Genomic DNA, 12,204 nt, shown 5'->3' with positions numbered 1-12,204 from the left:
GCAGGCATGACAAACTGTAGGTCAGAGGTTTTGTGGCTGGATTGGTGTCCTAATCCCTCTACTTTGTGGGGCACCACTGAGAGGTTAAAGTCTGGGGTATCAAAATAGCCAATTGAGCTCCCTTTCTCATCAGGGCTCTCTCTTCCCCAGATCCTCTAAGGAGCATCACATAGGCCTTAGGGAAGATAACATGCCTGGCCTTTTCCTGATAAGAAACCTGTTCAGCTGGGTGTGGTGGCACTCCAGAGGCAGAGGCAGAGGCAGGTGGATAATGGTGAGTTCAAGGCCAGCCTGGTTTACAAAGTGAGTCCAGGACAGCTAAGGCTACACAGAGAGACCCTGTCTTGGGAAAACAAACAAACAAACAAACAGAATCCTGTTCAGCAAGCACCTAGGGATTCCTGGAGTGCCCCACCTTATGCTAAGGAAATCCTAGCCTTAAGCAAATGACTTAATCATACCTAGAAGTTCTTCCTCCACCCACAGGATAATTAAGTACTGTGTTTTTCTTCTTGTGATAGGATCCCTTGCTACTGCACGTAAATGAGGTACTATACCACTGCACGTAGATTAACTATCCTGGCACCCCTAGCCCCAGCTTATCAGACACATTCACCCACAAACCCTGCCCCCACTGCCCAAGGTTTATAAAGAAAGGCTGGCTGGCATGCTTGATTGAGTGCTATCAACATTCTTCCATCATAACCATCTGAGACTCAATTTATTCTGGGGAAGAATCACCAATAGATGCCCAGGGCTTAACCAAGGAGCTGTAATGTGTTTGGTAACATCGTGGGCTTATGGAGCTCCTGAGCCTCCACTGCCCAAGACTTTCACCTTGGGCCCAGCCTAAGGCTAGGTCACATTCCTTCCACAGATTATGGTAGGCCCTGTACCAACATTTTCATTATAAAAGAGCTAACCTGTAACATTCGGTGGAAAATCATTTCCACCTCCCCTCTGGTGAGACCTGGAGCCTTGCCTAGCTCTGAGCACTCTGAGCCTCCCCTGAGCTAGAAGCAGGATGTTGGGACCTTTGACTTCGAGGATGTCTGTCTATTCTCCTCGGGAAGCAGATAGCACTTGCACCAACCAGCTGAAATGGAACCCAGGTCACCCACTGGATGCTGAATGACACTACTTGAGGTCTTGCCTGGTTACAGAGGATGGCCAGTCAGGCTCCATGTCCCCCATTACTAGGAGTCTTTGCTAGTGTCACTCTCACAGATTCCCTGGGGTTTCCAGTGCACCACGTTTCTATGTCACCCCTGAAATGTTCCCCAGGTCCTCTCATCTCTCCCAATAGTCTCCTCCTCCACCCACTCCCCCTCACCTGATCCCTCCTGTTACCATCCCCACCCACTCCAGTAGAGCCAACAAATCTATTCTATTTCCCCTTCCAGGGGAAATCCTTGTGTCCTCCCTTCAGCCATCCTTGTTACTTAGCCTCTCTAGGTCTGTGGATTGTAGGATGATTATTCTTTGCTTTACAGCTAATATCCACTTATAAGTGAGTATGTACCAAGTATGTCTTTCTGGGTCTGGGTTACTTCACTCAGGATTTTTGTTGTTGTTGTTGTTGTTCTAGTTGAACAAGTGTCCTTGTGGTAGGATGGAGTGTTCTTTGGGTATCTGGCCAGTATGGGTATGCCTAAGTCTTGAGGTACACTGATTTCCAAAGTGTCTGTACAAGTTTGCACTCCCACCAGTAATGGAAGAGTGTTCCCCTTGCTCCACATCCTCACCAGCATAAGCCGTCACTTGTGGGTTTTTTTGTTCATTTGTTTGTTTGTTTTGTTTTGTTTTTTGGTTTTTTGAGACAGGGTTTCTCTGTGTAGCCTTGGCTGTCCTGGACTCACTTTGTAGTCCAGGCTGGCCTTGAACTCACAGCTATCCGCCTGCCTCTGCCTCCTGAGTGCTGGGATTAAAGGCGTGCGCCACCACACCCGGCTTGTGTTTTTTTATCTTAGCCATTCTGACAGGTATAAGATGGAATCTCACAGTCATTTTGATTTGCATTACCCTGATGGCTAAAAATGTTGAACATTTCACAGCATAGATAAAACAATCCTATACAACAAAAATATCCAGAGGTAACACCATCCTTGATTTCAACTTCCTGAACAGAATACCAATAGCACAAGCACTAATATTAATGATTAATAAATGGGACCTCATAACACTGAAAAACTTTGGTAAGGAAAAGGACACCATTAATAGGACAAAATAGCAGTGCAGAGAATGGGAAAAGATTTTCACCAGCTTCACATCTGACAGATGGTTAATGTCTAAAATATATAAAGAACTCAAGAAACTAGACATCAACAAACTAAATAATTCAACTTAATGGGTTACATATCTAAATATAATTCTCAACAGAGGAATCTCACATAGTTGAGAAACACTTAAAAAATATTATGTTTTTTTAATTTGGGACTCAAACTCTTGAAATCAAGCATCTTCTATCCTTAGTCTCCTAAAGCATGTATGGGCCTTCGAGCCTGACTTATTTTGCATATTTAATTATCATACAGAGCAGCAGGGTTGGTTGGTTTGTTTGTTTGTTTTGTTTTCAGAGCAGCAGGTTTTATTGCAGCATTATTATACATACTTTGTGCCCCAGCCCGCCAGGGTTCGACTAATGCTTGGGAGGAAAATTTTCCTGTATAGGGACAGAACACAAGACACAAAGAAGGGGGCAAGTCTGGATTCTGATCAAACCCGTTTATTGAGAAATTTCAGAGTTTTTATAAGGCAGCGGGCAGGGAAGCATATTGCTATGGCAACCCAGCTGTAGGCTATCTCAAGATGCGAGGAATTCCAAGCAGGTCACAACATCCTGCCACACCGAATATTTTGCTACCTTTATCTAATCTGTTAAACTACAACAGGGTGACTCCGTCTAAATATTATCTTTAGTCTAACTGTCAAACCACGACAGGGTCGGCTGGTATCTGGTAAATGGCAGACTGCTGGAGAAATAAGAACATAGGTGCTGACAAGATGGCTGAACATTGGCTATATAGCCCGTCCCCTACAACTTTGTTTTAGTTGATCTCTTTTCTATCCTTTTTGCTGTGCCACCTCCCATAGCCTTCTATCTCTGTTAGTCCCCTCTCAGCTTTCATATCTCAGCTGTGCTATTACCCTCCTCCTAAAGTCCTCTTTTTGAGCTGGGCACCGGTGGCACACGCCTGTAATCCCAGCACTCAGGGAGGCAGAGGCAGGTGGATCTCTGTGAGTTCGAGGCCAGCCTGGTCTACAAAGTGTGTTCAGGACAGCCAAGGTTACACAGAGAAACCCTGTCTCAGAAACCAAACAAAAGTTCCTCATGGGGCTACACAGGAACTTTTAGTTGATTCTGGATTCCAGTTAAGTTGACAGCCAAGATGAGCCATCACACCCCCTCCCTGGTTTCATCAGCTGTGCTTACTTTCATTCACACATAAATATACATATATAGAGACCTGAAGCCAGAGTCACATATGACAGCAAACACAGAATGCCCAATATCCTAAATACACTCCTTTCCCCTTTCTGTCTCTCTGTCTCTGTCTCTTTCTCTCAGGGCAGGGGCTAGAGTTTGAGATAGGGTTTCTCTGTGTAGCCCTTGATGTCCTGGAACTCACTTTGTAAACCAGGCTGTCCTTAAACTCAGAAATCTCCCTGCCTCTGTCTCCCAAGTGCTAGGATTAAAGACATTATGTCAACACACTTGCTCAAAGTATATTCTATTAACATGAGTCATGTCTCGATGCTGACCTTTATCAACCAGTTGAAGTGTTCGGCATGACTTTATTTTTAAGACATGCTCTCACTATGTAGCTCTGGTCAGCATGGAACTCACCATGGAGGCCAAGCTGGCCTCAGACAATCCTTCCACCTAGCCTCCCATGTGCTGGGATCATAAACAGACAGTCCCACATCTTACTTTGTCAGATTTCTCTGCTGTAAAATAACTCCTTTTACTGCACACAGGTATCACCCATAATTAAGGAGAGGGTAATACTCCTCTCCTTCTTTCAGGAGAGAGAGTGTCTACATACGTAGATTTCTTCTCTACAGTTTTGTCCTTTCTTGTTACAGCACCAAATGATTCCAAGGGCAGATGGCTATTTGGGTTAGGAAGTAGTATTGCTTTATTTTGTTGCTTAATTTGTTTCAGCTTTGTCTGTTGGGAGCTCTTTCAGTTAACTCCAGGGTAGGTGTGCATGTGGTCCTATGCAAGGCTTCCTTCTCTGATGACAAGAGACTTCAGGGTCATATACTTTCTGCTGTTGCCTAGAGTCATTCTCTTCTCCAAAGAGGCTTGGTTCCCTTCCATGGAAAATGTATTAGAAACTAAAATATAGGGCTGGAGAGATGGCTCAGTGGTTAAGTGCACTGTATACATAATAAATAAGTAAATCTTAAAAAAAAAAAAAAAAGAAACTAAGATGTAGATGGTAATCATGCTCCTGACTACTAAGGTGCATTTTCTGTAGGTGTTGGGGTTTCTTGCTTGCTTGCTTTTTTTTTTTTTTTTTTTTCTTTCTTGAGACAGTGTCTCTTTATGTTAGCTTTGGCTGTCCTGGACTTGCTTTGTAGACCAGGCTGGCCTCGAACTCACAGCAATCTGCCTGCCTCTGCCTCCAGAGTGCTGGGATTAAAGGCGTGAGCCACCATGCCCAGTGGGGTTTCTTGCTATTGTTGCTTTGTGTGTGTTATTGAGGCCGAGTCTCACAATGTAGTTCTGGATGACTTGGAATTCTCTATTTAGATTAGGCTGGCTTTGAACTGACAAGAGACCAACTACCTCTAAAAGGCGTGCGCCACCATGCCTGGCAAGGTTTTTTTTGTTTTGTTTTGTTTTTTGTTTTTTAATTAATTAATTAAGTATGTATACAATGTTCTGCCTGCATGTAACACCTACAGTCCAGAAGAGGGCACCAGGTCTCATTATAGATGTTTGTGAGCCATCATGTGGTTGCTGGGAATTGAACTCAGGACTTTTGGAAGAGCAGACAGTGCTCTTAACCTCTGAGCCATCCCTCCAGCCCCACTTTTAATATTAATTTTTAAAAATATTTATTTATTATATATACAGTGCTCTATTTGCATGTACACCTGCAGGCCAGAAGAAGGGATTAGATCACATTATAGATGGTTGTGAGCCACCATGTGGTTGCTGGGAATTGAACTCAGGACCTCTGGAAAAGAAGTCAGTACTCTTAACCTCTGAGCCATCTCTCCAGTTTCCTAATCTTAATTTTTAAGATAGGGTCTGTCACTGAACCTGGAGCCTACCAGTAAGATAGAAGGACTGGCTCCCAAGTTGAAGCGATCCTCCTGTCTCCGCCTTCCAAGGACTAAGATTACAGGCCTGCACGATTGTGCCTAGCTTTTTATGTGTGTTCTAGGGATCTTAACAGTGTTTTTTTCTTTCTTTCTTTCTTTTTTTTTTTTTGTGGGTGGAGAGTTGAGATAGTGTTTACATCTTGGCTGTCCTGAAACTCACACTGTAGACTAGGCTGACCTGGAACTCACAGAGCTTAGCCTATTTTTGTTTCACATGTGCTGGGATGAAAGGGGTGTGCTACCAGGTCCAGCCTTAACTTTGTTTTTCATACTTGTTCAACAAACACCTCACTGACTGAGTCACTTCCTCTACCCTTTCTGCAGTATTTTTATTTTTATTTTTTTATTTTATTATTATTATTATTATTATTATTATTATTATTATTATTTTTTTTTTTTTTTTTTTTGGTTTTTCGAGACAGGGTTTCTCTGTGTAGCCTTGGCTATCCTGGACTAACTTTGTAGAGCAGGCTGGCCTCGAACTCACAGCGATCCACCTGCCTCTGCCTCCCTGAGTGCTGGGATTAAAGGCGTGCGCCACCACGCCCGGCTCTGCAGTATTTTTAAACAACAGCAAACCTCTAGCATTATGCCTCTTACACCCTCAGAACTTCTATACTTCCCAGAAAACAAGAATAGTTCCTGTATCACCAAAACATCAAAATTCTTGGTTTACTTTCCTCTGGCTTTCATATGAGTTCCTATAAATGTGTCAGCTGTGGAGGTCAGAGCACAACTTTGTGAAGTTTGTTCTCGCTTTCCACCATGTGAGTCCTGAGGATTGAACTCAGATCTTCAGAGTTGGTGGCAAGCACCTTTATTTGCTGAGCCATTTAGCTGGCCTCATCTCTTACATATTATCATCTAAAACATTTAACTCATATCTTTAAAAAAAAAAAATTAAGCTGGGCGGTGGTGGCACACGCCTTTAATCCCAGCACTTGGGAGGTAGAGACAACAGGCAGATCATTGTAAATTCGAGGCCAGCCTAGTCTACAAAGTGAGTCCAAGACAGCCAAGGCTACACAGAGAAACCCTGTCTTGAAATACCAATAAATAAATAAATAAAAAGTAAATAAATAAATGTATAGCCAGGTAGAGTGGCGTATGCCTTTATTCCCAGCACTCGGGAGGCAGAGGCAGGTGGATCGCTGTGAGTTTGAGGCCAGCCTGGCCTACAAAGCGAGTCCAGGACAGCCAAGGCTATACAGAGAGGCTCTGTCTTGAAAAACAAACAAAGAAACAAACAAAAAATTATTTATTGGGGCTGGAGAGATGGCTCAGGGGTTAAGAGCACTGACTGCTCTTCCAGAGGTCCTGAGTTCAATTCCCAGCAACCACATGGTGGCTCGCAACCACCCATAATGAGATCTGGTGCCCTCTTCTGGCATGCAGGTGTACATGCAGGCAGAATACTATATACATAATAAATAAATAAATATTTTAAAAAATTATTTATATGTATGAGTGCTCTATCTGCATGTATACCTTCAGGCCAGAAGAGGGCATCAGATTGTATTAAAGATGGTTGTGAGCCACCATGTGGTTGCTGGGAATTGAACTCAGGACCTCTGGAAGATCAGAGAGTGCTCTAAATCACTGAGCCATTTCTCTAGCCCCCACTAATTTAATTTCTCTAAAAAAAAATTATTATGTTTATTTGGGTGTATGGCAAATGGTTATGTCCAAGTGACAACGGTGCCCTCAGTCATCAGAGGAGGGTGTTAGATCCCGTGGAACTGGAGTTACAGCAGCTGCATGCCATACAATATGGTCTTGGGAATGGAACTCAGGTACTCTGAAGAGCAGTGTGCTCTTGTCCACTGGGTTTTTCATTCAGCCCCAGCTCTTCCATTTTGTCTAAGAAAATTCATCACACTGTATATTGGCTCAAATTCTGCATTTATCTGATTCTACAGCATTATTTAATTGTTTTCCTTTATATCCTGTACACTGAAGTTAGAGCCAATGCTTGATTAGATTCAACGTTGTAAAAATTTTTATTTGTTTATTATACAGTGTTCTGCCTGCATGCACACCTGCAGGTCAGAAGAGGGCACCAGATCTCATTATAGATGATTGTGAACCACCATGTAGTTGCTGGGAATTGAACTCAGGACCTCTGGAAGAGTAATCAGTGCTCTTAACCTCTGAGCCATCTTTCCAACCCCAAGATTCAATTTTTAAAAGGACAGATTTAATTTAACAAAACACTGTTAAAATTTAACATTTTAAAAATATGATGTACTTCATAAATACTACTATGTCATCCTTATCTCATGAGGAGGCAAACTGGACAACTGCCCTAGCTTTTCTGATCTAAGATTGATAAATTATCCTTACCTAGTTTAACATCCATCAATGACTGTTGCCTAAAGAACTTGCTGTGGTTCAAACTGTTTTTTATCAGGCTAGTTTTCTCTGTGGAGCCTTAGTTGTCCCACACTCACTCTGTAGACCAGGCTGGCCTTGAACCCAGAGATCCATCTGCCTCAGCCTTGCACCACTAGTGCCCAGTCCTTATCAAATTAGTTTTATCATTGATTATCCTCTAAATTTCTGTAGCTTGCTGTTTGAGAAAGATACTTTGGCCTTCCAGCTATCTTTATAGCTCTCTAAATTGAAGAGGCAGGCAGATCTATGTTGTGTAGGAAGATAATGAAGGAACTCATGTGTTCTTAAAGTTCTCACTCGAAGCCTATAAAGTAGGTAGTTTAAGCCTCACTTAGGCCTGTCCCGCTCCGTGGTTGAATTTAGGGAAAAGTGAGCTGGAGGGAGTCGTAGTGGATTGAGTCATCGCCTCTTACCTGTCTCAAGCTCATGGGATTTTAATTAATTAATTAATTAATTAATTAATTAATTTGTTTATTTATTCATTTATTGGTTTACGAGACAGGGTTTCTCTGTGTAGCTTTGGCTGTCCTGGACTCACTTTGTAGACCAGGCTGGCCTCGAACTCACAGTGATCCTCCTGCCTCTGCCTCCCTAGTGCTGGGATTAAAGGCGAGCGCCCCACGCCCGGCAACTCATGGATTTTAATTGAAACTCTTTAACACAGTCTGGGTGCCGGACACTCAAAGAGAGTCTATCTATAGTGGTTAGGTAAAATGAATGAATCTTGGGGTTCCTAGAATGGCGCCTTTAACAGCTGGACTACAGTTCCCAGAATTCCGCTCGTAGCGTTCCAGCGTGTTGACAAGCCTGCGCGTGCGCAAGGAACTTGCACCCCCTTTCCTCCACCCTCCCCTCCCTTTAAAACCCCACCCTCCATTCTCTAGGCAGTACAAGCGCTTGGATTGGGCGGGCTTGTCTCGTGTGCGCCTCGGCCCACCCCTTCCTGGCCTTTGGTCAGTTCGCGGTGGGTGCGCGCCGTGCCGGGCGGACGGACGGCGTCGGCGTCCGCGGTGGAGCGCGTTTCGCGTGGCGGAGCGTGGTTGCTAGGGACACCTGAGGTCGCCCGCTCGCCCCGCAGGCGCAGCGAGGGATCAGCGCGGAGCCGGCGCCAAGCCGCGGTGAAGCAGGGTACTCTAGGTGAGTGTGGCCAACAGAGCTGGGGTCCGACCCCGGCCGGCCTCTCCCGCCTGCCTCGGCCCCAGCCTTTGGCATGGGCCCCCAGTCCCGTTTCCGGTTCTTCACCTCGCCTTTCTCCCGGGGGGGCCGGGCTGCGGCCTCCCCCTCGGCAGCCGCCACGCGGGGCCAACTAAGTTGGCTTCTCCTCGGGCGGCCCGAGCCTCGCTGCCTACTCGGTCCTGGTTCCAGCGCTCCCTCTTTTCCCGCCGCGATGCGGTTTAAATTCCAGCTTGGGTTGGAGTCCAGGCTCCTCTCAAGGCCCTCTTCTGAGTTACTTACAAATATTTTCCTTCACTCCGGAGTCCTGCAGGAGCTGAGATCCTATGTAATTCAATTCATTTACCCAGCCCCCTTTCTTCATTTAATCATTTACAATTTTCAATAAACATCGACAAGTAATGAGCAAAACCACTGTGGAAGGTTCCTAAGGAGGAGGGTACATTGGCGAGCAAGACAAACATGCTTTCAAGAGCTTACACAACGAGAGATTTTTAATCAAGTAAGCATTTGCTGTACTGTGGTATGCGCTGTCATAGAAGTGAAGAGCTTAACCGAGACTTGTTTGGGGAAAAAATACGGCACCACACCTCCAGTATTTACATTCCTGGCCTGAACCTTGGAAATGTTTTAATTTGTATTTGAAACCCTTCCTTTATGGAGTCAGCTTGGACATTCCAAATCTCTTTAATTTAGGCGCCTGTTGATTTGGCCAATGAGCAGTAATCCGGAGGACCCTTTGAGATAAGGTACTTACGGTCCTAGGCTTTCATTTGTCGCAGTACTGAGATTATTTGCATAAAAACTGTCCCCTTTGTTGCCGGGAATGTCATTTGTTATTACTGAGTGGACGCTAAGCCTGGCTTTGAAAGTTATCTCGTCATCTCTGAGAATGAAGAGGTGGGAAATATTCAAGTTACAAATAGCTTTAGAAAAGATAGAGCATGGCGTGAAATGAAGAGCAAACAGAGCTCAGTTGTGTGTGCTGGGAGCCGTTCCTACGACAGACGGCAAGAGGAAACGTCAGCAGGAATCACAAACGGTTTTGGGTGTTTGCTTAGATTAGAACTGCATCCTGCAGAGCAGTGGTTTTTATTTTTTATTATTTTTTATTATTTTTTATTTTTTTTTGGTTTTTTTCGAGACAGGGTTTCTCTGTGTGTTAGCCTTGCCTGTCCTGGACTCACTCTGTAGACCAGGTTGGCCTCGAACTCACAGCGATCCTTCTGCCTCTGCTGAGTGCTGGGATTAAAGGCGTGCGCCACCACCGCCCGGCCAGAGCAGTGGTTTTTGAGCTGCGCTGAGTAGGGGCCTAAGATCTCATATATAAGATTAAATGGGTCCATTTCCTGACTTGGAGTTTCCAAGTAACTTTTTTTGTTTGTTTCAAGGCAGTTTCTCCGTGTAGCCCTAAGTTTCCTGGAATTCCCTCTATAGATCAGGCTAGCCTCAAACCCCAGTTCCACTTGCCTCTGTCTCCAAGGCCTGTGTACTGTACCATCCCTGGGCCAACGCATGTGCCACCACACCCGGCCCTTTCTTTCTTTTTCATGTTAGGCAGCTCCTCTACTGCCAAACTATAGTCCCAGGTCTAGAATATTTAAGTAAGTTCTTTCTTTTTTTCTAGACAGGTTTTTCTCTGTGTAGCCTGGGCTGTCTTGGAATGTGCTCTGTAGACCATATTGGCCTTGAAGTCAGATCTGCTTGGCTGTGTTCTAAGTTCTGGGATCAAAGCCATATGCCACCAAGTACTCTGATTTTTTAAAATTTTTTTTAAAGACAGGATCTCTCTGTGTGCCCTAGCTGTTTCTTTTCTTTTCTTTCTTTTTTAAGTATATAAAGGCAGGTTTCTTGGGGGCAGGTCTTGGTCAAGAACAACAGCTTCACAAAAGGGGATCAGTGTAGTTGCCATGAAGATGGAGGGGAGAGAGAAAAACAGTGTTTGCATGTAAGGAGAGAGATACAGAGAGTTTGAGAGAGCCCCCAGGTCCTGCTTGATTCTTTTTTTTGTTTGTTTGTTTTGTTTTTTTGAGACAGGGTTTCTCTGTGTAGCCCTGGCTGTCCTGGACTAGCTTTTGGACCAGGCTGGCCTTGAACTCACAGCGATCCACCTGCCTCCGCCTCCCCAGTGCTGGGATTAAAGACGTGTGCCATCACTGCCGGATGTTTTTCCTCCCCTCCTGGATTCAATTTGTAGACCAGGCTGGCCTCAAACTCACTGTCATCTGCCTGCCTCTGAATGCTGGGATTAAAGGCATGTTCCACCATGCCTGGCCTCTGCCTCCTGATTCTTTTTTTTTTTTAATATTTATTTATTATTATGTATACAGTGTTCCGCCTGCATGTACACCTGCAGACGAGAAGAGGGCATGAGACCACATTTTAGATGGTTATGAGCCACTATATGGTTGCTGGGGATTGAACTCAACGACCTTTGGAAGAGCAGTCAATGAGTGCTCTTAACCTCTGAGCCATCTCTCCAGCCCCTCTGCCTGATTCTTAAAGGTAGGAACATCTATGCAGCCCAGGCTGCCCTTGAACTAACTGGATAGTTCAGGGTGATCTTGAACTCTAGTGTAATTATAGGCACGAGAAGCCCGGCGTGGTGGCACACGCCTTTAATCCCAGCACTCGGGAGGCAGAGGCAGGCGGATCGCTGTGAGTTCGAGGCCAGCCTGGTCTACAAAGTGAGTCCAGGATGGCCAAGGCTACACAGAGAAACTCTGTCTCGAAAAACCAAAAACCAAAAAAAAAAATTAAAAAAAAAAAAAATATATATATACACACATACATATATATATATGTGTATATATACACACACACACACACACATATATATGTGTGTGTATATATAGGCATGAGTTACTGGGTCTGACTGAGAGTATACAATTTTAAAAATGCTTACTGGAAGAAATGAGTAAGGTCATATTCTATGTAAAGAAAAAAGCAGGAAAATAGCATTAAGTTTGTATCTTAAGAGTACAGAGGGCTGGTGGGTAGGTGGATTCAGAAGGATTTCAGACCCAAGTGAGAGTCTAGAGACAGCTCGGTTTGTTTTCTCTGCCAGTTAAAGAATTAAAAGACAGGAAAAGGGGCTGGAGAGATGGCTCAGCGGTTAAGAGCACTGGCTGCTCTTCCAAAGGTCCTGAGTTCAATTCCCAGCAACCACATGGTGGCTCTTAGCTATCTATAATGAGATCTGGTGCCCTCTTCTGGCGTGCAAGTGTACATGTAGGCAGAACACTGTATACGTACAGAATTTAAAAAAAAAAGACAGGAAAAATCTGAACAGCAGTAGAC

At 44.5% G+C, this 12,204-nt stretch overlaps 1 protein-coding gene across 4 annotated transcripts in view; it reads left to right on the top strand.

The window, feature by feature from the left end:
* The window catches only part of TTLL4 (tubulin tyrosine ligase like 4), a 52,223-nt gene that overhangs the window by 454 nt on the left and 39,565 nt on the right, over nt 1-12,204 (top strand). For 3 of the 4 annotated variants that reach the window (XM_084778462.1, XM_084778464.1, XM_084778460.1), the window contains exon 1: nt 8,590-8,868. The exons of the other annotated variant lie outside the window; for it this stretch is intronic. The gene's annotated coding sequence lies outside the window, so the exon portion shown is untranslated. Of the gene's footprint in view, nt 1-8,589; nt 8,869-12,204 lie in introns of those variants that run through there. 4 annotated transcript variants of the gene reach the window in all.

Source organism: Acomys minous (assembly GCF_964271855.1).
Source record: "Acomys minous genome assembly, chromosome: 4".
In the NCBI taxonomy this organism is placed as follows: Eukaryota; Metazoa; Chordata; class Mammalia; order Rodentia; family Muridae; genus Acomys; species Acomys minous.
Note: the sequence above shows the minus strand (reverse complement) of the source record. Positions and strands in the feature narration are given on the sequence as shown.